Source organism: Mauremys mutica, chromosome 4 (genome assembly GCF_020497125.1).
Source record: "Mauremys mutica isolate MM-2020 ecotype Southern chromosome 4, ASM2049712v1, whole genome shotgun sequence".
Taxonomy (NCBI): Eukaryota; Metazoa; Chordata; order Testudines; family Geoemydidae; genus Mauremys; species Mauremys mutica.
The window spans coordinates 105,849,994-105,874,593 of NC_059075.1; the positions used below are offsets into that span (position 1 = coordinate 105,849,994).

Genomic DNA, 24,600 nt, shown 5'->3' on the forward strand with positions numbered 1-24,600 from the left:
TAAAGACCAATGTGGGTGCTCCCCCCCCCCATATTTGATCAAAGATACAAAGGTTACCAGGTTACCCAAGGGATCAGTTTAAGGTAAAAAACAAACAGCTTGGATCAAACGTGTGGAGGATCCATACCAGCCTTTACAAACATGTTAACTTCCTCAAGTTAATTGGCAATCAATTTACTGGAGGCACAAAAGTCTGGTACGATAAGCTCCAAGACAGATTCTAATTGCAGATGCAACTTGTGTAAATCTAGAGTAATTCCAATGGAGAAATTCAATCTCAGGAACAATGGTTACTCCAGATTTACACCGGTATAACTGAGATCAGAATCTGGGCCCTTGTTCTCATAGCCATGTGGAAGAGCTGTCTCAACCCAAGCAGCTCTGCTCTCAAGAGGATGGCGCAAAGTGTACAGTTACATTTTTGCAGGATTCTAACATAAGAAAAATAAGTGTGTGAGAGGAAATGAAACCTTCTGCTTCTGCTTCATGCTCCTACACAATGGACAAAATTCTTGCCACAGTGCCAGGTGGTAGCAGAAGTCACAATATAATCCTCAAATAATACCTCTAATATCTAAGGGCTCTAGGATGGGCTCATCTAGCTGGGCCTTATGTGAATATAGTGCATAAGGGCTGGGGAGCAAAATTACCACATCCCTCAGCCTGGGACTCTTATGAGGAATAATAAGATAGCTAGATCCACATAACTGCAGATCCAGTAGCCTTACCTCTTGCTCATCCTCAATGCCACACTCCACACTAGCCTGTCTAAAGGTGCTGTAGAGGTCAGGGCCCCATGCAGCTAATCACTTTTTCCTCACCTCATGTCACTCAGGGCAATTACTGGGCTTAAGCGGCATGGAGGGCCTTCAGCCCCAGGTTAATTTCACTCCTAATATGCAAAACTTCTGCAGTGCACCTGATGAAATTCAAGGTTGACACAAGTAGCTAAAAGTTTCTTTCATGGAAGCCCGAATATTGGCTATGATCGAAAACAATATACAAGGGATAAAAACAGATCACATGCCCATTGTACAGAAGCTGCAATGCATGCCCATTAGTCCATGTACAGAAGCTGAAATCCTGTAATTCTGTATTCAGTGTATGGCCAAAGGTATTGCCAAAGCAGTCATGGAGTCATTTAGCATCAGTGAGTAATCTCCACCAACTGGCTTACGCTCAAGTCTCTGAGCATCCTCTGAGCAGGCAAAGTAAGCTGTGGGAAGGGCTTTCCGGAGCAAACTAACCACACCCCCATAGAAGACTACCTTTTAAAGGAACCTGCCCATTTCTTACTTGCCTACCTACATTCTGCTAACAGGTATTTTCATACTGCTGTTCACAGCTGGGGCTACCTGCTATCTTATTCTTTGCAGGGACTCACTATTGACAGGAGCCCAGAACCTGTTCATTACGTCTTTAAATTCTACACAATGAGGGGCTTCCTCATGCAAAATCAACAAGTTGAAAGCACCTCTTCTTTCCCTGGGAGAGGGTGGCAATGATCACCATTATACTTTGGACTAGTTGCCTGATTCTTATGTAAATATCCTTCTGAAGACTCTATTGCCAGCATACATGATTGTGGGTGCATGATCCCTTGATTTTTACTTCCTATTGAAACGAGTGAACAGTGACATCCCAACAGAGGGGCAGGAGTGTAGGTAGCCAACGGCCCTTCATGCTTCCAAAGAACATTAGCTGAGTTTAAGAGTTGCTAGTCAAGTTTATCCACGTAGCAACCGATCCTATCATGGTGTGCCCATAGTGCAAAGGATATGCCATTCCTAAGTGAGTGCCTAGCTGGGGTAACTTGCTAAAATAAAAAAAATAAAAATAGCTTCCATGGCTAATGACCATCTCTGCCTGTCTTGGGGGCAGGGGAGGGGGCGGAGGGCTGTAAAACTGCCTGGGGAGGTATGATAGTCGTGAAGTGATACATTTTAATGGTGCCACTACTAACTTATCTCCAAGAAAGAGGCCAGTCATTATAATGGCCAGATTTTTCAAAAGAATTCACTCCCTATGTAGGCAGCGAGATGAAACGATCAGGTATTCAAAAAGTGCTCAGCACCCAACAACTCCCATTGAAAACAGTGGTGACTGCTGGGTGTTGAGCCCTGTTGAAAAACTTAGGCTCTTCATTTAGGTGCCCGAATAGAAGCCAAGCTCTTTTGAAATACCAAAACCTCAACTATGCAGGAGGAATTTCTTCTACACGGATCAGTACAGTCATAGTTTAAGGCATTGGTTCTCAAACAGAGGTCCGAGGCCCCCTGGGGGGCCATGAGCAGGTTTCAGGTGGTCTGCCAAGCGTGGCTGACATCAGACTTGATAGGGCCCAGGGCAGAAAGCCAAAGCCCCACCGCATGGGACTGCAGCCGAGGCCCCAGAGCCCCACCACCAGGAGCTGAAGCTGAAGCATGAGCAACTTAGCTTTGTGGTGCCCCCTGTGGCGTGGGGCCCCGGGGAATTGCCCTGCTTGCTACCCCCTAATGCCAGCCCCAGCTTTTATATGCAGAAAAACAGTTGTGACACAGGTGGGATGTGGGGTTTTTATAGCATGTTGGGGGAGCCTCAAAAAGAAAAAGATTGAGAACCCCTGGTTTAAGGCATTCCATGGGCTTATAAGCATCTAAGGCCTTGTCTACACGTTAAATTTATTCCAGAATAAGGTAGGGTGTGAATTTAAAACTATCCCAGAATAACTTCCAAAGTGGATTAAAATATTTTTCAAGAATAACTCTATGCCGGGGTGGGCAAACTTTTTGGCCCGAGGGCCACATTGGGGGTCCAAAAGCGTATGGAGGGCTGGTGTCGTGTATTCAATTGCTCCCTGTAGGAATGTGCTACTTACGATGTACTACTTACGACTGCCAGTCCTGGTGCTCTGAGCAGCATGGTAAGGGGCCAGGGAGCAGGGGAGTTGGATAGGAGGCAGGAGGTCCTGGGGGGGCAGTCAGGGGACAGGGAGCAGGGGGTGTTGGATAGGTGTGGGAGTCCCGGGAGGCCTGTCGGGGGAAGGGGTGTGGATAGGGGTCAGGGCAGTCAGGGGACAGGGAACGGGGGGGGGGTTGAGAGGGGGTGGGATCCCGGGGGGCAGTTGGGGTGGGAGGTCCCGGGAGGGGGCTGTCAAGGGACAAGGAGGGGAGGGGTGTTAGATGGGTCGGGAGTTCTGAGGGGGGCAGTCAGGGGCTGGGAAGTGGGAGGGGGCAGATAGGGGGCGGGGGCCAGGCTGTTTGGGGAGGCACAGCTTCCCCTACCCGGGTGTAGTGTATTCAATTGCTCACCGTAGGAATGTGCTACTTACAGTGTACTACTTACAGCTGCCAGTCCTGGTGCTCCGTAAGTAGCACATTCCTCCCAGGAGCAATTTAATACATTACACCTGGCGGCTCTCGTAGCCGCGCTGCCCGGCAGGAACTCGCAGCCCCGCAGCCCAGAGCACTGACAGCACAGCGAGCTGAGGCTGCGGGGGAGGGGAAGGGGCTGGGCAGGACGGTCCCACAGGCCGGATGTGGCGCGCGGGCCGTAGTTTGCCCACCTCTGCTCTATGCATAGGCAAGCCATGAGGGGTGCAGAATATTTTCAGTAGAATGATTAAAATCCCATATCATGCGGAAAAAGGAAACAGAATTCTTGGTGATACAGGATGTCTGGAAAAAACTGGCTCAAATCATGATAAAACTATCCTTAAAGTACTAATTGTATATCAGAATAACACAGGGACAGATTTTCCTGCTAAGATTGCTGAGTAGAGAGGATCCTCCCTTAGAGTGGATGGCTCCCTTTCTGAGCAGAGTTGGGCTGCCACTGTTCCTGCATGACCCCCACCTTTCTATAGGGTCAGGAAATCCATGCGTGGGAATGGTGTGGGCTGCAGACAGCATTCACTCACCAGCCCAGTGGGGAATCTACTTAAAAGTAAATTGAGTTCTCCACATTATACAAACCCCCTGTAGAAGGACTGAAAATGGCAGGCAGGCAGCTGTGCTGACAGGGTGCTGAGGGAGGGCTGGGGACTCCAAAGCCAGTGAGAACGCACAGTGACAGTGTACAAATAAACCTGGGCCTTCAGTGATTTCCATCAGATCCACGGGGACCTCACGGTATCAGCACCCATTCTGAGGCCACATGGGAGAGGGCAGTCACCACCTCACAAGCTGATTCAGAGGAAACGCCACAAAAATAATGTTGTGGTCTTTCATTCCCCAACTTCATCCCCCTCCAGAGGGTTTTCTATGGGAGAAGGCAAGCTAACCCCCGCACCCATGCATTAAAGAGCTACTTATATCTTACTCTGGGTCCGCTAATAGAATAAATGCTAGGTACCAGTTATACCGGGCACGAATCTGATCTCAGTTAAACCTGTGTAAATGTGGAGTAACTCTTCTGAATTCAAAGGAGTTATACCAGATTTATACGTGGAGTTCAGATCAGAATTTGGCCTGTCGTTGAGGTCAGGGCAATAATTTCCTACTTAATTCCTACAATACTAAACAGGCACTAAATAGACTTACCAAGAATACAGTCATTATACCACATCTCCAGGATTTCCCCAGCTGAATCATCAGATGCCACAGCCCTCACCTAAGGCACGGAAGAAAAAAGGGGAGGGAGAGTGCTCTTTAGCAGAGATGAAAGAGAAATGTAAAGTAAAAGAGAATCTCCTATTATCTGAATCAAAATTCCTTTGTACAGTAACAAGAGGGAAAACTAAAAACAAAACTGGAAACCAATTTGCAAATTGCCAATAAATTTCCACCAGGCTAATTCACCAAGGAGCGTACTGCACCCCAGAGATCCCTTAATTAATAGTGTCACATTTGCAATGGGATAGTTAAGGTTGTACCAGCGTTTCCATTATAAATCCCTAATTATACTTCAGCAAAACAGTTCATTACTTCCTGAAACACGATATACACGATATACAGGATACAGGGTTTTAGTCCAGGAGGCAATGTCTTTATATAACATTTAAAAAAAAAAAGGTTGAAATTAATCTAGCTTCTGATTCAGGTTTTCATTTGTTTGAGGATAGCACAAAGCAGAGGATTTTTAAATTGGTTTCTGACACTTTGAAATAATAATAAAATAATAATAATAATAACAACAACAGGCAACATTTGGCCCAATCTTGGAAGGCGCTGAGTGTCCTCCTTTCCCACTCTCTTCAAAGGGAAGTGAGGCTGCTCAGCCATTCAGGGTGGGATTCACAAAGGAAATTAGGTGTCTAACTCCCATTGAAATCACAGTCAGTGGCAAAACTCCTATTGGCATCAATGGAGAGGATCAGAGCATATACACGGCATACCATTGAGACATATGAAATATAAAGTCCATGTCATAGTAGGGGTCTTTTGCATTCATGGTGTATTTTATACTGGACAAAAGTGGTACTGGGCTGTCTGTAATATTTATATGGGCTATACTCTTTTTACAAAAATACTATCGAGGTTCCAGCAAAATAAAGATTTTACAGTGTCAAATGCACAGGCAAGGGCTGAGCATGTAAGGTGCTGAGCACCCCAGCATCATCCATAAGAATTTAGGGCACCCAGTCCCTTGCAGGAAATGGTAAGCACTTTACTGAACCAGGCTCCCAGCAAGCAATTAACTGCCTAAACACTTTAACCCATCAAGTATCCATCATTGTGCTCGGGGGGGGGGGGGGGGGCAGCATGGCCAACACTTCAAATTGTTTATCAACATATCAACAGGACAAGGAAAGAACTCTATGGCCCAATCCTGCACCTCTGAAGTCAGTGACAGTTTTTCCAGTTTCTTATTTAAAGAAGAAGGCTGGTCCAGTAGCTGGGGGGGGGGGGCGGCTAGCCTAGCACTCAAGAGTCCTGGGGTCAGGTCTGCCCTCTCCTACAGACTTCCTATGTGATGCTGGACAAGTTGCTTAGTCTCTCTGTACCTCAGCTATAAAATGGGGATAATAGCACTGCCCTACCTCACAGGGGTGTTGTAGGATAACTATAATAAAAAGTGTGTGATGCTCAGACAATACAGTAATGAGGACGTATCAATGAGAGAAGGGCTCAGCCCTACATATTCCTGGGTTTGAAGAGTGGATTCTTGCACATCCTTAGAACCCTTTAAAGTCAGCACCCAGTGACATTTGCAAGGCAGGATTGTTGCCTTCCTAGAGTGAAGATTATTGACTAAAAATCATATTATAAATCAAACTCTTCTTCCTTTCATTCCCTGATGCATGACAGGCTTTAAATTGTGGTTAGACTGACTCAACTCTTGGTTTGGTAAATTGTCTCTCCATAAATAGGCTTCCTGAAATTGACGAACTTTATAAACAGAATAAATTTATTTCAAGTAGCACCTCCAATCAGTAAGCAGGTTAAGATTTAGACATAACACTGCTCTACAGCCAAAATGCTTCTGAAATAAATGTAGTCAAACTTTACTAATTCTGGGTCACTGAGAACGAAAATGATGCTTAAAATTGTTGATTGGGTCTAGTTTTCAAGATATGCTATTGGGTCAGTATATACGACCCTTGACTTGGGAATGGCGGAAGATAAGTGAGTTATAAAGGGAAGTGATCTCAGTTTAAACCAGAAATGACTAAAATACATCTTTGACTGGATCTATGAATAAATCTATGACTGGGTTTGGACAGTACTTGCTTTTTAGGCAAAACAATGAATGATGCAATCTGAAGCTGGTATTGCATCATACATGATATGAATTGCATCATGTTATTCCTAGAAGTCATGGATGATGCAATCATAACGAAGCTTACATCACTCTGCTGAACAAATTGCCCTATATCAGCTCTAGAAATCATACAGTGTTGTGCTCTCTTATTTGTCAGTGTTTGATTTTGCAAAGGGACACATTTCTGTTTAGCCAAAGTGAGCAGAGATGCCTTTGTACTTGTGTGAACAGTGCAGATAACTTCTGCTGTGTTTGTGGTGAAGTGACTTTTGCATCACAAAAGCGCAGTATAACCACTATGATTAAGAAAGCCTATCACCTTTATTTTGGCTGCAAAATTGGAGATCAGGACAAGAGGTGGGCCCCACACATATGCTGCAACAAATCTTCACCAGTGGTTAAACAGGAAAAGGAAATCTATGCCTTTTGCAGTGCCAATGATGTGGAGAGAGCCAACAGATCATACCAGCAATTGTTACTTCTGCATGGTGCCTCCAGTTGGAAAAGGTGTGTCAAAGAAGAAAAAGTGGACTGTGCATTATCCAAACATTCCATCAGCTATACGCCCAGTACCCCACAGAGAAGGACTGCCAGTTCCTGATGCACCAGAATCATTCTCACTTGAGTCAGACGAGGAAGAGGATGAAACTTCTGGTCCTGAACCATCAATGTCACAGGACCCACATTTTCTCCCATCCTCCTCCTCTGAACCACACCTCATAACCCAAGGTGAACTGAATGACCTTGTCAGGGATTTGGAACTACCCAAGAGTAGGGCAGAGCTGTTGGGCTCCAGACTACAGCAGTGGAATCTCCTGGCAGGTGATGTTAGGGTTTCCATGTTCCGTGACCGTCAAAAGGATCTTGTCCCATTCTTCTTCATGGAAGGTGATCTTGTAGCCTGCAACAACATCGATGGTGTGATGGCAGCCCTCAACATTGTTCACGATACAGATGAGTGGAGACTGTTCATTGATTCATCGAAGACGAGTCTTAAAGCTGTTTTACTGCATAATGGCAATGTTTTGCCATCAATTCCAGTTGGTCATGCAGTCCATATAAAGGAAACCTATGACAACATGAAACAACTTTTGAGGTGCATAAACTATGACCAACATCAGTGGCAGCTTTGTGGCGATTTGAAGGTTGTTGCTCTCTTGCTTGGTCTGCAGACTGGATACACAAAGTACTGCTGTTTTCTCTGCGAATGGGATAGTCGTGCAAGAGATTCCCACTACATCAAGAAAGATTGGCCACTCCGACAGCCATTGGAGCCTGGGAGGAAAAGTGTTCAGCATCCATCACTTGTTGAATCAAGGAAGATTTTGTTACCACCCTTACACATCAAGCTGGGTCTGATGAAGAACTTTGTCAAGGCCATTGACAAAATACAAGCAGCTTTCAAGTACCTCCGTGGACAATTTCCAAGGTTAAGTGAAGCTAAGATAAAGGAAGGTGTCTTTGTTGGTCCTCAGATTCGTGAACTTCTTCGAGATGATGCATTTGACCATGCACTGCATGGCAAGGAAAAGACGGCATGGAAAGCCTTCCAGTTAGTGGCAATAAATTTTCTCGGAAACAACAAGGCAGACACTACAGGTTGTTGGTGGAAAACCTCCTCAAGGCATACAAAAGCCTTGGTTGCAACATATCACTAAAGAGACATTTTTTGCACTCTCATTTAGATTTTTTTCCACCGAACTGCGGAGCAGTGAGCGACGAGCACGGCGAGCGATTTCACCAGGACATTGCAACAATGGAGAAACGCTATCAGGGCAAATGGAGCCCATCAATGCTTGCAGACTATTGCTGGACAGTGACAAGAGATGCTCCATTTAATGAATACAAGAGACAAGCCAAGAAGCGCCGAGTAGACACTGAATAGGACTAAACTATGTACATAATAGTTTTTTGCCTTTTGTTTCATAATAAATTTTAGTTAGATAACCCTTTTGCTGATTTTTAAAGTGTTACATAAACAGGACAGGTGAAATATTATCATGTAAAGCAACCATAAACACATGGAAAGACCTAGGTTTACAATTTGTGATTAAAACTCTACTATCTACACAATATACATAGACATAAAATGTAAAAACTTAAATATCTTAGAAATAGTAGCCAATCAGTTGTTTTAATTGTCATATTTGAATTCAGCACATCAAAATACATAATAAATAGCACATTTTATCTCTGATGCAGACGACTTCTCAAAAATTGTAGACCAGTGTAATCAGATCTGTCAAATAGTCGCTAGTATTTGCATCAAATGGGCCAGATTCCTCTACCCTTAATCACGTTAAATTCTATCTTAAGTAACAAAAAAGCAACAAAGTATTTTTAACTGGTTTTTGACACTTTAAAATAAAAAGCAACATTTGGTCCAATCTTAGAAGGCATTGAGTGTCCTCCTTTCCCACTCTCTTCAGAGGGAAATGAGGGTGCTCAGTACCTCGCAGGATCAGCACCTCAGGGTCGGATTCACAGACACTTAGACACCTAATGCCCACTGAAATCGAAGTCAATGGCAAAACTCTTATTGGTGTCAAGCAAGGAGCCCCACTGAAATCAATCAGTGCTAGACCCCCCTGAAATCAATTTGCAAAATAAGGTGCTACTGCACATGAATAAGGATATCAGAACTGGATCCCTTAATTTGACTAATACAATATATAAAAATATCAGCATATCACTATTGTATCCATATAGTCTATTCACGTTACTGTGGGTTTTTTTAAATATTGATTAATTTTTCCAGGAAAACAGTAGCACCAGAAACAAAGTGAGCTGACTGCAATAAAAAAAAATACTGGCACTAGTTAGAAATCATATCACTACCTAACAATGGGATTTGCCAGTTGGCCACGTTTCAAGATCCTTTCAGACAGGGAAGTATCTAATACACATGGCAAGGCCTGGCATCTGCAAACTACCATTTGGGGCCTGATCTTGCTCCCATTCGTATCAATGGGAGTTTTACCGCTGAATTCAATGAGAACAGGGTCAAGCTTCATTTTGGGTCACTTTTGAACTTACCTTTATTACATTTAGTTAAGCTACTTAGAAGCTGAGACTTATTCTTGGACAAGTGCCAAAAAACCTTGCTAGAGTGAAGGACCAATGACAGTTTTAACGTCCAATATCTTACAAATCACCAGGACTAGCAAGCAATGCTTTTACATCATCTAATGGCAGCACTAAATCTTAGCTTTCTAATGGTACAAGGATTAATCTCTAACTCTGGCAGTTTGTGAGATATCAGCTGCTAAAATCATGTAGCAATTGAAGTGAGAAAGAAAGTAAGATGACAATCATATCCAGTAAAATGCCATTTTAAAGGTCAACACTTCATGAATTGTCTTGGCTAGAATCACTTTGAGAGCCCACTACTGATACTTTCAGGTTCAATAAACTTTTCCAAACACTGGTTTGGGGCTTTGATCTCATGATCAGAACGGAAAAAGTCACATTCATACCCTCAAGTGGTAGAACAGGAAAGAAAGGCACAGAGAAAAATGTTGTTTGACTATTCTGGTATAGCCATTAATCTCATTTTATCCCATCTCAAAGTCCCTCAAGAACTGGCTACTAAATCCATTTTTTCCCACTGGTTGGTGTTTTCCACATCTCAGTAAAGTCTCAGCTTCCCAGTTCATCATCATAGTCTGTAACAAAGATCAGTCTCAAAAATGTCAAACATAACAAAGAGGCAATAACAAGAGCAAAATTGGCCACAAACACTGCTACAACACCCACTCTCATACGCTCAGCATTTATCAGCCAAATCTGAGTAGGTGTGGCAAGCTATCACTACTTCTACTCGTGCTGACATGAGATGCTGTTGGTTACCTGAGAAAAATTATCATAACTACTAAAGCTCACCAGCAGCACCTGTCCCTTCCTGCTACTCCTCGCCCACTGAATGAACCGTTGAAGGACAAGACCAACAGATGTCGTAATCCAATTAAGCACTAGAGAAACTGCACACTGCAGCACTTGTACAGCCAATTTCTAGCCCAAATTTTCTACTCTCCAGTTCAGAAATCAGGAAGACAGTTCAGTTTCTGAATTAGTGTCAGAGGGCATGGACATCACTCACAGTCTTTCTACGAAAAAACTGTAGTTTACTATACATCCACCTTCCTCCCCAAAAAACAGGCAGATAGCTGAAAAGTGTAAGCATCAGGCTGCTAAATAGCAACAGTTCTACTCTATGTGTATGAAAGTTTATCCATCAGCAGATGATATCACATTGGTGGCTGGATTTATGGTAGGTTGAAAGAAGAATCAGTTGAAGAGGTTGCTGATAAAATATTCGTGCATCATTTTTCTGTTATGCTAAACAGTAATGTTATACATTTGAAAAATGGAGCAGTTCTTCATGGCTTAGGTCACCTGTACAGTGCCCTGCATTATTTAGTCGTGTGTTCATGTTGCATCTTACCACACCTCTGATTTACAACTATAATTGTATTTTTTTCTGAGGTTCTGAACTGCATACCTAATATCCACTTTTCTTCTTGACTTTGCCTATCTCAGTGTTTCTCAAACTCGGGTCACCGCTTGTGTAGGGAAAGCCCCTGGAGGGCCGGGCCAGACCAGTTTGTTTACCTGTCCCATCTGCAGGTCCGGCCGATCACGGCTCCCACTGGCCGCAGTTCACTGCTCCAGGCCAATGGGGGCTGCTGGAAGCGGTGTGGGCCGAGGGACGTATTGGCCGCTGCTTCCCGCAGCTCCCATTGGCCTGCAGCAGCGAACCGCGGCCAGTGGGAGCTGCGATCAGCCAGACTTGCGGACGGGGCAGGTAAACAAACCGGACTGGCCCGCCAGAGGCTTTCCATACACAAGCAGCGACCCCAGTTTGAGAAACACTGGCCTACCTACTTGCTTCTGCTGCTACCATCAGCTGCCACTAATTCTATGTTCTGCATAACAGAGGCCTTTCACAGCTGAGCTGATTACTGTGGTTATGGACAATCTGCTGTGTCTGAGTCTCCAGAAGCCATGAATATAGGTACGGTACTTTTAAAGCATCTAGGTTCACACTGCCTCTTACTTGATGGGAACATCCATCTTTACTGAAACCATCTCCACTAGCTACTGCTGCTCATGTTGCTAATTGGAAAGGATTTGAGAGACAAAAAGGCTGCACTTTGTAATTCTGTTTGGGGGGAATTCTTAGATCCTCTATTTTCCTTACTCCAAAGTATTATCAGGATCTTTGCACTTTGTGAGAGTGAAAGAGATACATAGCTAGTGGAGAGGACAACTGGGGCTAGAGGGGGATAAGAGAAGAAGATGGAAGGGATGAGAGACATGGCCAGATGAGTGGAGAGATAGAACTGTGGCAGCTGAAAAATAAAGATAGAAGAGAGTTGTAGTCAGAAAGGCCAGGAAATAGAGTCAGTAGATTTTTAGATACTTAGGTGGGAAAATCCAATTATTTTTAAAAACTGCATTTGCAGGCACGAGTGAACAGTCTATATGTATTTCTGTATGGTCCATGTAGTAGTTTTGGAGAGGGACCAGATCCTGGTTCCTGGCTTCATTCAGTGCAAAGAACAAAGAACTGACCTAATAGGACCTAATGGGGATTCCCCTCCTGTAGGGAAATTTCTGAGTGGTATAAAACCAGCTCTATCTACCTGTTCCCCCATTTTGGTGTAGGAGGCCTCCAGCTGGGCAGTTGGGGAGGTCTAGGTTGGATATTAGGAAAAACTATTTCAGTAGGTGGGTGCTGAGGCACTGGAATGGGTTACCTAGGGAGGTGGTGGAACCTCCATCCTTAGAGGTTTTTAAGGCCCAGCTTGACAAAGCTCTGGTTGGGATGATTTAGTTGGTGTTGATCCTGCTTTAAGCAGGGGGTTGGACTAGATGACCTCCTGAGGTCTCTTCCAACCCTAATATTCTATAGCTGTAGTGCACTGCACTGCACTTTGGAAATTGCTAGCCACCAAGTTCCTGAGGGGATCATGCCTTTGGTTTCTCTGAGATATGCCAGGATCTGGTCTACCCCTGGTGGATTAGAGCCACTTTTCTTTCCCTGAACAGTTCAACCAGAGTCAGGGAGCTGGGCAATGAGATGTACATTTATTTGTGTAAAGACAACTTCTTGATAACACATAGAATATTAAGGTTGGAAGAGATCATCTAGTTCAACCCTCCCCTGCTCAAAGCAGGACCAATCCCCAACTAAATCCCCAAATGGCCCCCCTCAAGGATTGAACTCACAACCCTGGGTTTAGCAGGCCAATGCTCAAACCACTGAGCTACCCCTCCCCCTGAATGCTGATAACTGTCTCACCAGTCCAAAGAGGTAAGCCCAACTCCATTTCAGGCCCTTATCACAGGGCACAATTTTATGTTCAGACACAAAACTCATAAGTAACATCAAAGCAATTCCCCTGACCAACACAGACTACTGAGGCATTTTCTTCACAGGCCTCCCACTCTTCACAGAGACTGATTCCCAGGTTTGCTCTTTTGAGAAGCTTTTTCCTAGCTCTATTTCTCTCTGGTCACAGACTGCTCCTACCTTAGCAGACCTGGGTTTTGGTCTTATGTTCCGCATCATCTGATCTTTGCAGCCTTCATCTTGGGAGGTGAGCTAAGCGTGACACAGGCGAAGCTGAGCCTTAGCTCCCTTAAAGGGCCAGTTCACCCTGTGATGCCTTGGATGCATCACTCCTGTATTTTTGTGTTAATATACCATTACCAAACCAATCAGCTACATATCACTTGTCTGTTTAAACATTTTTACAGAGATTTTTGTCTGACTGTAATACTCATGACTTACTCACTTGGGCTGTGTCAAGGCCTTGTCCACAGAACAGGTAGACAGCATGAAAGCTTCCTCATATTACCTCCATGAACATGCCTTGAACCTGACCCGAAGGGGCCAGTTCTAGAGACGAGAGGTTAATTTAGTCTCCAAGCTTATCCGGTCCTTGGCCTTCTCTGCCAAGATGGAGGCAATTGGGGCCAATTGTAACCGGGGTGTTTTGTGATGTCTCCACTGAAGAAGTGGACTGAGAGACCACCCAGAATCCATCAGATGGTAACAAACTTTGGCCACTGACAATCTGAGCTGGATATACACCAGCAATTCGGAGGTGAAACATGCTGTAACTCATTACTAGTCGCTTGTTATCCAACCTTACTACACAATTGTACAGCAAGTTTAGGACTTGAAAGAGATAAAGGACGAAAATACATTACACTGCATGTGACTGGGAGGGACAGAATACAAAAGATGAACAAAATGCGTTATAGGCAGGCGTGTCAGAATTTGATTTTTAGTTTTTTAATGTTGATGGAAAATTTGATTTTTATATTTAACCTTTTTTTTGGATTTGTATCTATTTTAATTTAATTTAAGTTTCTGCAGGGTGTCAAATGATCTGGACGAGCCCATTACTATGGGGGGAGGCCACCCCTCTGCTGAATGGCTCCTGCTGGGGGCTATTCTCCGTCTCCTCTTGCAGCCCTGGCCAGGGGTCTCTGTTCTGCCCCACCAGGACCGCAGCCTCCCCCAACACCCCTCCAGCACCTTGTGCCTGCAGGAATCAGGTGTCAGTGGCCCCCCAACCATGCCTAAGGAATCCCCGCTGTCAGTGACCCTGCTGCCTAAGATAACTAATAGGAGAAGCCCAGGAGAGGAGTACATTTTAAGCCCCATTCCTCTCATTGGAGATAGGAGCCTAAGGCCTGGTCTACACTGGGGTGGGGGGAGAAATCGATCTAAGTTACTCAACTTCAGCTATGTGAATAATGTAGCTGAAGTCGACGTACTTAGATTGACTTACCGTGGTGTCTTCACTACGGTGAGTCGACAGCTGACGCTCCCCCATCGACTCTGCCTGCGCCTCTCACCCTGGTGGAGTACCGGAGTCGACGGGAGAGCGCTTGGCAGTCGATTTGGATGCAATAAATCGACCCCCGCTGGATTGATCGCTGCTCATGGATCCTGCGAGTAATGTAGACAAGCCTAAGTCTGGGCTGCAGGGAGATGCCTATCTCTGCTTGTGAAACCGGAAATGCTCTCCTGGAGTCAGGTGGCTTCGGCACTTCAGTCCTTTCTTGTGAGAATGAGTGAGGTGCCTGCCTCATGCTCCCCACCCCAAATGGCCAGAAGAGGAGGAGGTGGGTCCAGTAACATCACCCACCTTATAACTTTTAGCCAAGTGGTTAGAGCATTCACCTGGGATGTGAGACACCCCGGTTCAAGTTTCCTCTCTGCCTGAGGGAGAAAAATGATATGAATAGGAATCATCTACTTCTCAGGAGAGTGTGGGACATTTTGATTGGGGGTGGGGGGAGGCTCCCTCAGTCTCTCCTCTTGAAGTTGTTCCATTGAGGACAGATAATGAAAAAGCAGTTAGAGTAGGGGGACTAGACCCAGGATCTCTAACCTCAATGCCCAAACCACCAGCCTACAAAGCCATTCTCACACTTTTTTTGGCCCAATGACTCTTTAACCTTCAACAGGCAAGATTATCAGACTATGCCATAGCTCAGTGGTTAGATCAGTGGCTCTCAACCTTTTCTAACCACTGCACCCCTTTCAGGAGTCTGATTTGTCTTGCGTACCCCCAAGTTTCATCTAATTTAAAAACTACTTGCTTACAAAATTGGACATAAAATACAGAAGTGTCACAACACACTAGTACTGAAAAACTGCTTACTTTGTCATTTCTACCCCATAATTTCTACCACATAATAATAAATAAATAAATTGGAATATAAATATTGTACTTACATATCAGTGTACAGTATATAGAGCAGTATAAACAAGTCATTGTCTGTATGAAATTCTAGTTTGTACTGACTTCAGTAGTGCTTTTTATGTAGCCTGTTGTAAAACTAGGCAAATATCTAGATGAGTTGATGCCCCCTGGAAGACCTCTGCATACCCCCAGGGGTACCTGTACCCCTGGTTGAGAACCACTGGGTTAGAGCACTCTTGTTTAAATCCTTTCTCACCTGCTGCTTAAGCAGGGAATTGAACCTCAGTCTATCACATCCCATGAGTGCTCCAAGCACAAGGCTAAAAGTTATAAGACCACTACTTCTACCTCCTCTTTTTCCAGCAGCCAGATTTTGACTGAGACCCAATGCAGTAGGCAGCCTATGAGCATGCCCATTGGATCAGGCCCCACTGGATCAGGCAAACACTTGTCTTTCCCTAGTTCATGGATTGGTCTGGGGCTTAGTTTGGAGGGGAGGGATAGCTCAGTGGTTTGAGTATTAGCCTGTTAAACCCAGGGTTGTGAGTTCAATCCTTGAGGAGGCCACTTAGGGATCTGGAGCAAACATTGGTCCTGCTAGTGAAGGCAGGGGGCTGGACTCAATGACCTTTCAACATCCCTTCTAGTTCTAGGAAGTTGGTATATCTCCAATTATTACCTTTTTTTAAATTTTTATTACCTTAGTTGGGAGAGGGCCCCCCCCCAATGCATACAATCAGGCAGCAGTGTGCATGCCAGGAGGCAGAAACTTAGGAGCCCAGGGAAAATTTATTGCAAAAACTTTTAGGCGCTGAGTGAGTTTAGGCACCTATAGGGTTTGGCAGCAGCTGAACAGGAGTTTTGTGGATCGCAGTGGAGCCTAAAACCGTGACTTAAGTGGCTAAGTCTGGGGGTATGTCTGTACTCTTTGCTACTCACAACTAGATCACCACTGCTGCGACTGATGCAGTGGTGTCGATTTAGCGGGTCTGTCTGAGGAAGACCCACTAGGTTGATGGCAGAGCGCTCTCTGGTTGACTCCAGTACTCCAGCTCCCCAAGAAGAGTAAGGTAAGTTGTCAGGAGAGCATCTCCCGTTGCCACAGCGCAGTGTAGACACTGCGAAGTTATGTCGACACCGAAGTTACGTCGACTTCAATTACATCACTTACATAACTGAAGCAGTGTAACTTAGATTGACATACAGCTAGTAAGTAGACCAGCCCCAGGGTTAGGTGCTTAGGCACATTTGCAGATCTGGGCTTAATAGAATAGTAGGGGGAAGATTTTCAAAGGCATAAGTGGATGGCTGCAGCACAATAAACTAAAGCTAAAGTAGTTATATGCTTTTCAGTCATGGGATTTGTCACAGCTATTAACGGAGCTCCCACAGCTTCACAACAAGGTAAAGTCACATCCACAGCTTCACGAAATTCATGGCTCTGCCAGAGTTTCATCTTGTAAACATTCGTGTTCTCTGATTTCCACGTTTAAAGGGGACTTAAACAAGCCAATTAGCTGGAACCATTCCACCTCCCTTGCTTGCCATTCTCAAAGTTAAAGAACAAGACACAATGGCCAGTGAGTGTAACAGAATGGTGGCAGTGATTTGTACTGACAGCAGTAAGGCTCAGCTTCTCGATGAGATGGAGAATCCCTGGCCCCAGGCTAGCAGAGTGCATTGTTACAGAAACAGAAAATTATAGAACAGATGTTATTGCAGTGCTGAATGGGAGATGCTATGCTAAAGAAAACAATATTCAACTAGCCAAGGCAAGTAAAGATGTACAAGAGAGAGGGAGCAAATCCTTCTTGTTTTAATAGTAAATCAGCTTTGCAAAACCATCAGGAAAATTTACTAGCCCAGGCACCAAACGACTCCCTTCATCAAAATGACAGACGATGCTGGAGGAAATATTAATTATATTTTACTTACCCACAAAAAAAATCGAGTGAGCAGAATTTTGTGAGGCTGCAGAACATTCAAACGCAGCTTTATGTATTCAGGAGCTAAGGTACAGAGGTAATCAACATTTCTGGCAAAACATCTTCTCTCCTGCAGGAGCTGATGGAACCAAGATGCTTGGGGTGCTATAAGCATCTTGGCTTGTCCAGTGGCCCTGATCCTGCAATAGAAGCAGGCAAGCAGAACCTGATGCCCACGGAGTCTCACTGCCATTAATGGGGTTCTGCACAGGTGTAGGGGTGTACCTGCACGCATCTCATTGCAGGAACACAGGCTAAAGAGCCTGTATTTTGGTCCAAGTCCGAATGTCTACACAGCAATTTTTAGCCCTGCAGTCTGAGACCTTTGAGCCCGAGTCATCAGACCAGGGCCAGCCACAGCTATGCCACAGTCTTTTAATCCAGTGTAGATATACCCTTAATGAATACATTTGTCAGTAATTTTCGCATGAGCATACAGTTCAGTTGTAAAAATAATCCATGCATGGATTTAGTGCTAGTAAAAGGTGTCAGCCTGACAACCTTCTAATGAAGTCCTAGCTGTACCTACAGGGTGAGCTTCTCCCCCCGACCTTGCCACCATACCACAACCCTGATCGTGTGGCAGGGGAATCTTCCTCGAGTGGTAACAGGGATAGTTCAGTCTCTATAACCCATGGAGTTCCTGATGTCTATGCTGAGTCTGTCAATTAATGCAAAGTGTGGACATGGGCTTTTGCGGAGGGAACTGCAATTGACACCCACCAAATACATCTCATTGAGGGGCCACCAAACATCTACTAGATGGGAACAATTTTCGTCCCTACTGAGCTGGGCTGGTAGAAAATCAAGAATCTGGATGGGAATCTTGCCACTGACATCAGTGGAGCTCGGATTTTACCCCTCAACTTAAAACAATATGTTTCATAGCACAAAGGGCCTCAATCAGTTCTGTAAATTTAGGGATTGTCCTGTGAATTTCAAGTAGGGTGGCAACCTTTGGAAAAGATTTACCTCTGTCCTGTGCTTGTAATATAACATCCTAGTCTATAATCCAATTCAGGTATGCCTTCAGTGCAGAGTTAACTCAAATGATTGGCAGCGGGTCCAAGCACCCAGGTTAGCCTGCCCCAGGGATGAGCAGCTGCACTGCAAAGCCCTAACTGAGTTATTGTGTCTTCACCCATGTGTGCTGCAAGGACTTCTGGGGGCACATCCCATGTTTCTTTGTGCTGCAATAAGACAAGCCACTCCATGATTCTTTCCCAGTGGCCTGTGGTAGAACTTGTATATCCTTCTGAGCACACACGGGGAACTATGGGAAGGCACTGGAGGACTAGCAGCACCCATGTGGTTTAGCCTGTCTCCTCCTTGCAAACTCAGGTGAGAGGTTTTTGTGTGTGGACAGGAGAGGGATTAGGGGCAATGCCTGAGTTAGCTCTGCAGTGATGACATATACTCAGGCCATGCTACTCTACAAAATTTGGGTGGCACAAGTTATGTCAGCACAAAGCCACCACAGTTGGTATATTGCTCGTGCGCATGCTTACTTGGCTTCTTGTGTTGGCGCTGGGCATACTTACCAGGAGAGCTTGGGTCGATGCACAGTCCAGTACATATCCCAGTGTGCAACCGTCCATAGCAGTGTCTTTTGGGACGTTTTAGCAATTCATGATAGAGCAGAAATGAGTCATGCAGGAGTGACTGGAAGCAAGGGCTCAACTTCCTAGCATGTAATGGTCTTCATCCCAGAATGTCATCTATAGTCCATAATTTTTGCATCTTTTGGAAAAATTGCACGAACCCGTGCTGCCCTCCTTGCTGTCCACCATCTATGACAGAAGAATGGAGCCTGCACAGATCTGCATTACTGCTGTAAGCACTGCAAGCACAGGACCTCCAGTGTTTGCAGAGCCATAAGAAGAACCAAACGTGACAATTCCGTGGATGACAGACTGCTGTGGGACACAGTGAGAAACAATTCAAGGTTGTTGGTGGTGTTCACAAATCTGCAGATGGTGGAGCGCCTCTTCAGGGCCTGAGAAATGAGCACTGATCGTGGGGTCGCATTGTAATGCAGGCTTGGGATGATGTGCAAGGCCACATTCCTGGATCTGTGTGCCAAGCTTGCCAGCCCTCCAGCACAGGGACAACACAATGAGAGCTGCACTGACACTGAAGAAGCAAGTGGTGATTGCATGGTAGAAACTTGCAACACCAGATTGCTACCAGTTAGTGGGAAATCATTTTGGAGTTGGAAAATCCACTGTGAGGGCTGTTGTCATGCAAATATTCAGGACATTAATCATCTCGTGCTACACAGGACTGTAACTCTCACCAACATGCTCAACATAGTGGATGGGTCTGCAACAGTGGGGTTCCCAAACTGTGGTGTAGCAACAGATGGCATGCATATCCCTATTTTGGCACCTGACCACCTTGCCAGAAAGTACTTCAACAGAAAGGACTGCTTTTCTATGGTTATGCAAGCATTGGCAAATCACCAAGGAAGGTGCATGACGTTCGCATCTTTAAAAACACAGGACTGTACAGAAAGATACAATCAGGGACTTTCTTTCCTGACCAGAAGATTACCCTTGGCAATGTTGAAATGCCAACAGTGATCCTGGGGGACCCAGCCTAGCCTTTGCTCCCCTGGCTCATGAAGCTGTACACCAGTCACATTGGCAGCACCAAGGAAAGATTCAACTACCGGGTCAGCAAGTAGTGCTGAATGACAATTGAATGAGTTTTTGGTAGACAGAAGGGATGCTGGCGTTGTTTACTCACAAGATTTGGATCTCAATTATAAAACATCCCAATGGTTATATCTGTCTGCTGTGTTCTGCACAATATCTGTGGAGCAAAGGGGGAAAGATTTTTGACAGGATGCAGGGTGGAGGTGGAGCAGCTGTCTGCTGAGTTTGAACAGCCAGACACAAGGGCTATTAGAAAAGCTCAATGCAGAGCTATATAGCTCAGGGAGGCTTTGAAAGAGCACTTTAAGTGTGAGTCACAGTAATGTGTTGTGGTGTACTGTGCTTTACAGGGCCTTGCTGTTTTGGGGGCTGTCACGAATTGTGTGGTGCTTGGTGTAAATCTATGAATATAACACTGACAATGCACCTATTAATTTTGAGGTGCTTGCTGCACATTTATGATTATTACACTGTTTGTCACTGATCCTATGAGTTGTGTCACACCGTACAGTAACAAGTATGTGGGTGCTTGCAGAATTGGTAGGCACTCTGCAGCATATGTTGTGAACTAATAAAGATGAATTATTTTCCAAATAATAGAATTTATTCACTAATAAAACCAGTTCAGAAAAATCCATGCTATTCAAAAGCAAATATATTAAAAATTTAATATATTAATGGAACAGAACTTGACAAGGGGAAAGAACATTCATGTCCATTTTACCTATACATACAGCAACCATGGTTTTCACAGGTCGGTGTATGAGAAGTTGTTGTTGTTGTCCATAATGTCCCCTGGAGTGGAGTGGTAGGGGTAGTGCAGTGGCCCTGATGCTATGTGGAATGTTATGGGGGGTGTAAGGAGGTGCTGCAAAGAAGTTCTCTATCGACTGCAAAGGGAGGCGAGCCAATGATTGTTGAACCTATAGGTCCATAAGAGTCTGCAGCATCTGTGTTTGCTGCGGGAGAAGCCCCATTATGTCCTGATGCATCTCCCACTTCTTTTCCTGCTGGGACTTTGTCCTCTCTGCTCTTTCCTTTTCCATCCTATCTGCAGTGTTTACCCTCCAGGCCCTTTGCTCATAGTCTGATGCAGCTCTGGCTTGCAGGATCTCATTGAACATGTCATCCCAAGTCCTCTTCCTTCTCCTCCTTATCTGGCTCAGGCATTCCACAGGTGTTGAGGGGAAACCCCGCAAGGCCGCAGAAGCTGCAGATAAACACAGGTGTCAGTGTCAGTATGGTCACAATGGAAAGTGAAAGTTAAGATTCAGAACTCCCTTCCCTTGCTCCCCTTAAGTTTTAAACTAGACATACTTATTGACACTTCTGCTTCGGACGGCTTGTGCATGGCACCACTCACAGCTCCAGCCGTGGTGAGTATAGCCCACCCAGGGGTGAGGGAAATGAGGAAGAAATTGCTAGGTTGCCTGAAACTATGAGCACAGGACAATGGCTCTGAATGCTGGCACCACTTCCACAGGCAGTGGTGATTTTAGCTGATATCTCACTCCTCAGGGTAATAAAGACAGAGAGAGCACAGTTGCTGATGATGTCCCAAAGCCACGCAGGCGTGTATGCTGCTAGCCTGTTTACTGCAGTGGTGCCTGCTGAAGTTAACACTGACTTGAGTGGGAAAGCGTCCTACCACTGAGGAAGAAATAAGGCAGCCATCCCTCCAAACCTTTAGGAGAGGATTGCAGAGTACCTCCATGAAAGTTTCATTAAGATCTTCCAGGAGGATTCAAGGGACATCCCAGTGTACATAAACAAAGTGTTCTGCACGCCCCGCCCTCCCTTACCTAAGTGTACAGCAGAATGAAAGGCAGATAATGCTACTTCTCTTAGTTGTACCACCACCTCCTCTAGTACAAGTAAATTAATGAAAAGTCGAAAGCTGTGACCTGTTAAGTTGGGGGCACCATCACTCTAATGGGAAATACATTTACACACTTACCCGAGGGTCCTTCCACTGCATCGGGCTTGCCTATGCTTGACCGACTGGACTGCGGTGGAGTCTCAAACAGGTCCTGGCTCACAGCATATTTGGACCTCCTGGATGCAGGCTCTCCTCCTCCTCCTTCACCTCCTACTTGTTCTCACTGTTCACATCACCATGGCCCTCTGCGGGGTGGTAGTAGGGTCTTCGCCAAGTATGGCATGCCACTCTTTGTAAAAGCAGCAGGTCTGTGGCTCAGCACTGGCTGCCTGGCCTTCTGATATGCCAGATGAAGTCCCTTTGCTTTCAAGCAGCCCTGCTGCTGGTCCCTGTTGTACCCCTTCTCCTGCATCCCCCGTGCAATCTGCTCGTAAATGTCCATGTTTCTACAGCTGCTCCATATTGTACTTGCACAGACTCTTCTCTCCATAGGCCCAGGAGATCCAGTATCTCCTCTCTACTCCACGTCAGAGCACATGTGAACTGTGTAGCCAGCATGGTCAGTTAGGCAGTTGCACACAACAAACAAGAACTGCTAGATGTGCTCGCCAAGCTGGACAATCAAGAAAAGGCATTTAAAATTTTTATAGGGATTTAAAGTAGTGTGTGTGGGTGTGTGGGACTTCTGATATCTATGAGCCCTGAGCAGTGGAGTTCACAATTGTGACCACAGCGGTCAGTACTGGACATTGTGGGACAGCTGCTTGAAGCCTGTTAGGCTCAACATAAGTAACACAGTGTCTACACTTGCACTGCGTCAACCTTAGTACACCAACCACGGCTTAGTGCCACTTGGGGAGGTAGTTGTGACGGGTTCGGTCACAGAGATCCCATTGGGGCTGTCACCTGATGTGCCAAATTGGCCTCTGAGTCCATTTCCCCTGCCAGCTTGGGACTCCAGAACCCTGCCTTGTTGAGCCAGACATGCTAGTCAGCTGCAAACACAGACCCAGGTCTCGTCCACGCCACCAAAGCTGCAGACCTGAACCAAAAACTGCTCAGCAGGTCACTTATCTCCAGCACCCAGATACCCAGTTCCCAATGGGATCTAAACCCCAAATAAATCCGTTTTACTGTGTATAACGCTTATAAACTCATAAATTGTTCACCCTCTATAACACTGATAGAGAGATATGCAAAACTGTTTGCTCCCCCAGGTATCACTTACTCTGGATTAATTAATAAACAAAAGTGATTTTATTAAGTATAAAAAGTAGGATTTAAGTGGTTCCAAATAATAACAGACAAAGTAAGTTACTAAGCAAAATAAAACAAAATACGCAAGTCTAAGCCTAATACATTAAGAAACTGAATACAGGTAAATCTCAGCCTTAGAGATGTTCCAACAAGCTTCTTTCACAAATTAGACTTCTTCCTAGTCTGGGCCCAATCCTTTCCCCTGGTAAAATCTTTGTTAGTTCCAGCTCAGGTGGTAACTAGGGGATTTCTCATTACTGGAAGCATTTGTTCTGTTCCATCCCCTTTTGTATCTTTGGCACAAGGTGGGGATCCTTTCTCTCTCTCTCTGGGTTCCCACCCCTCCTTCTAAATGGAAAAGCACAAGATTTAAGATGGATTCCAGTTCAAGTGATATGATCACATGTCACTGTAAGACCTCATTACCCACTCACTGGCACATAGGTATACAGGAAGGCTTACAAATAAACAGAGCCATTTACAACCAATTGTCCTAGTTAATGGGAGCCATCAAGATTCCAAGCCAACATTAATGGCCCCCACTTTGTATAATTACAATAGGACCTCAGAGTAATACTTTATATTTCTAGCTTCAGATACAAGAATGATACATTCATACAAATAGGATGACCACACTCACTAGATTATAAGCTTTGTAATGATACCTTACAAGAGACCTTTTGCACAAAGCATATTCCAGTTACATTATATTCACACTTATAAACATATTTTTTATAAAGCATACAGAGTGCAACATCATAGTACTGTTACTGTGTTGCTGTAGTGGTTCACTTACATCAGTAGGAGACTAATTTAAGCGTAGACCCGTGCACAATTAGATCGACACAAGGCAGTTTACGTCGACTTGACTTTGTTGTGTAGACCATGCCTCAGTCTTGCCCCTGCCCCATTGGTTTAAAATATCTAAGCAAGGCATTGGTGTCACAATTGGTGGTGGGAAAGAACTGAAATGCTTATGAAAATTTACTAACAGCTCTAGCTGGAGTCAGGAATACTGTGAGATGGATTGATTTTGGCTTCCCCTGTCTCTGTTTGGCATTCGCAGACAGAGAAGGCACAGGAAACTGCCTTCCAGGAATCTGTAGAGATACTCTGTCCTGCCACTCCACTGGTTGAGAATATCTGGCTGCTGTTTTAGAGAAGAGATGATGTATTGTTTGAAAAGCCTGATGTCCTACTGCTGTAAGAAATCAGACCTGGATGGCTCTCCTTCCACACAGAAAGGAGAAAACGAACCCCTGGCATCAATAACAGGGATAGCAGCTCAAGGCTCTCAAAGTTTCCAGCAGCCTTTTAGAATTTGTTTTGTGTTTGCTGGACTGGCCCTCCCTTCGTGACCAGGAAGTTGATAAAAATGTGAGACACTTTCTAAGTTGTGGCTCCAAGTTACTCTA

The 24,600-nt window shown here is 45.0% G+C and overlaps 1 protein-coding gene across 1 annotated transcript in view; it reads right to left on the bottom strand.

The window, feature by feature from the left end:
* The window catches only part of IGSF22 (immunoglobulin superfamily member 22), a 210,452-nt gene that overhangs the window by 165,626 nt on the left and 20,226 nt on the right, over positions 1 to 24,600 (bottom strand). Inside the window, exon 2 of the mRNA XM_045012353.1 lies at positions 4,521 to 4,590. The gene's annotated coding sequence lies outside the window, so the exon portion shown is untranslated. The remainder of the gene's footprint in view (positions 1 to 4,520; positions 4,591 to 24,600) is intronic.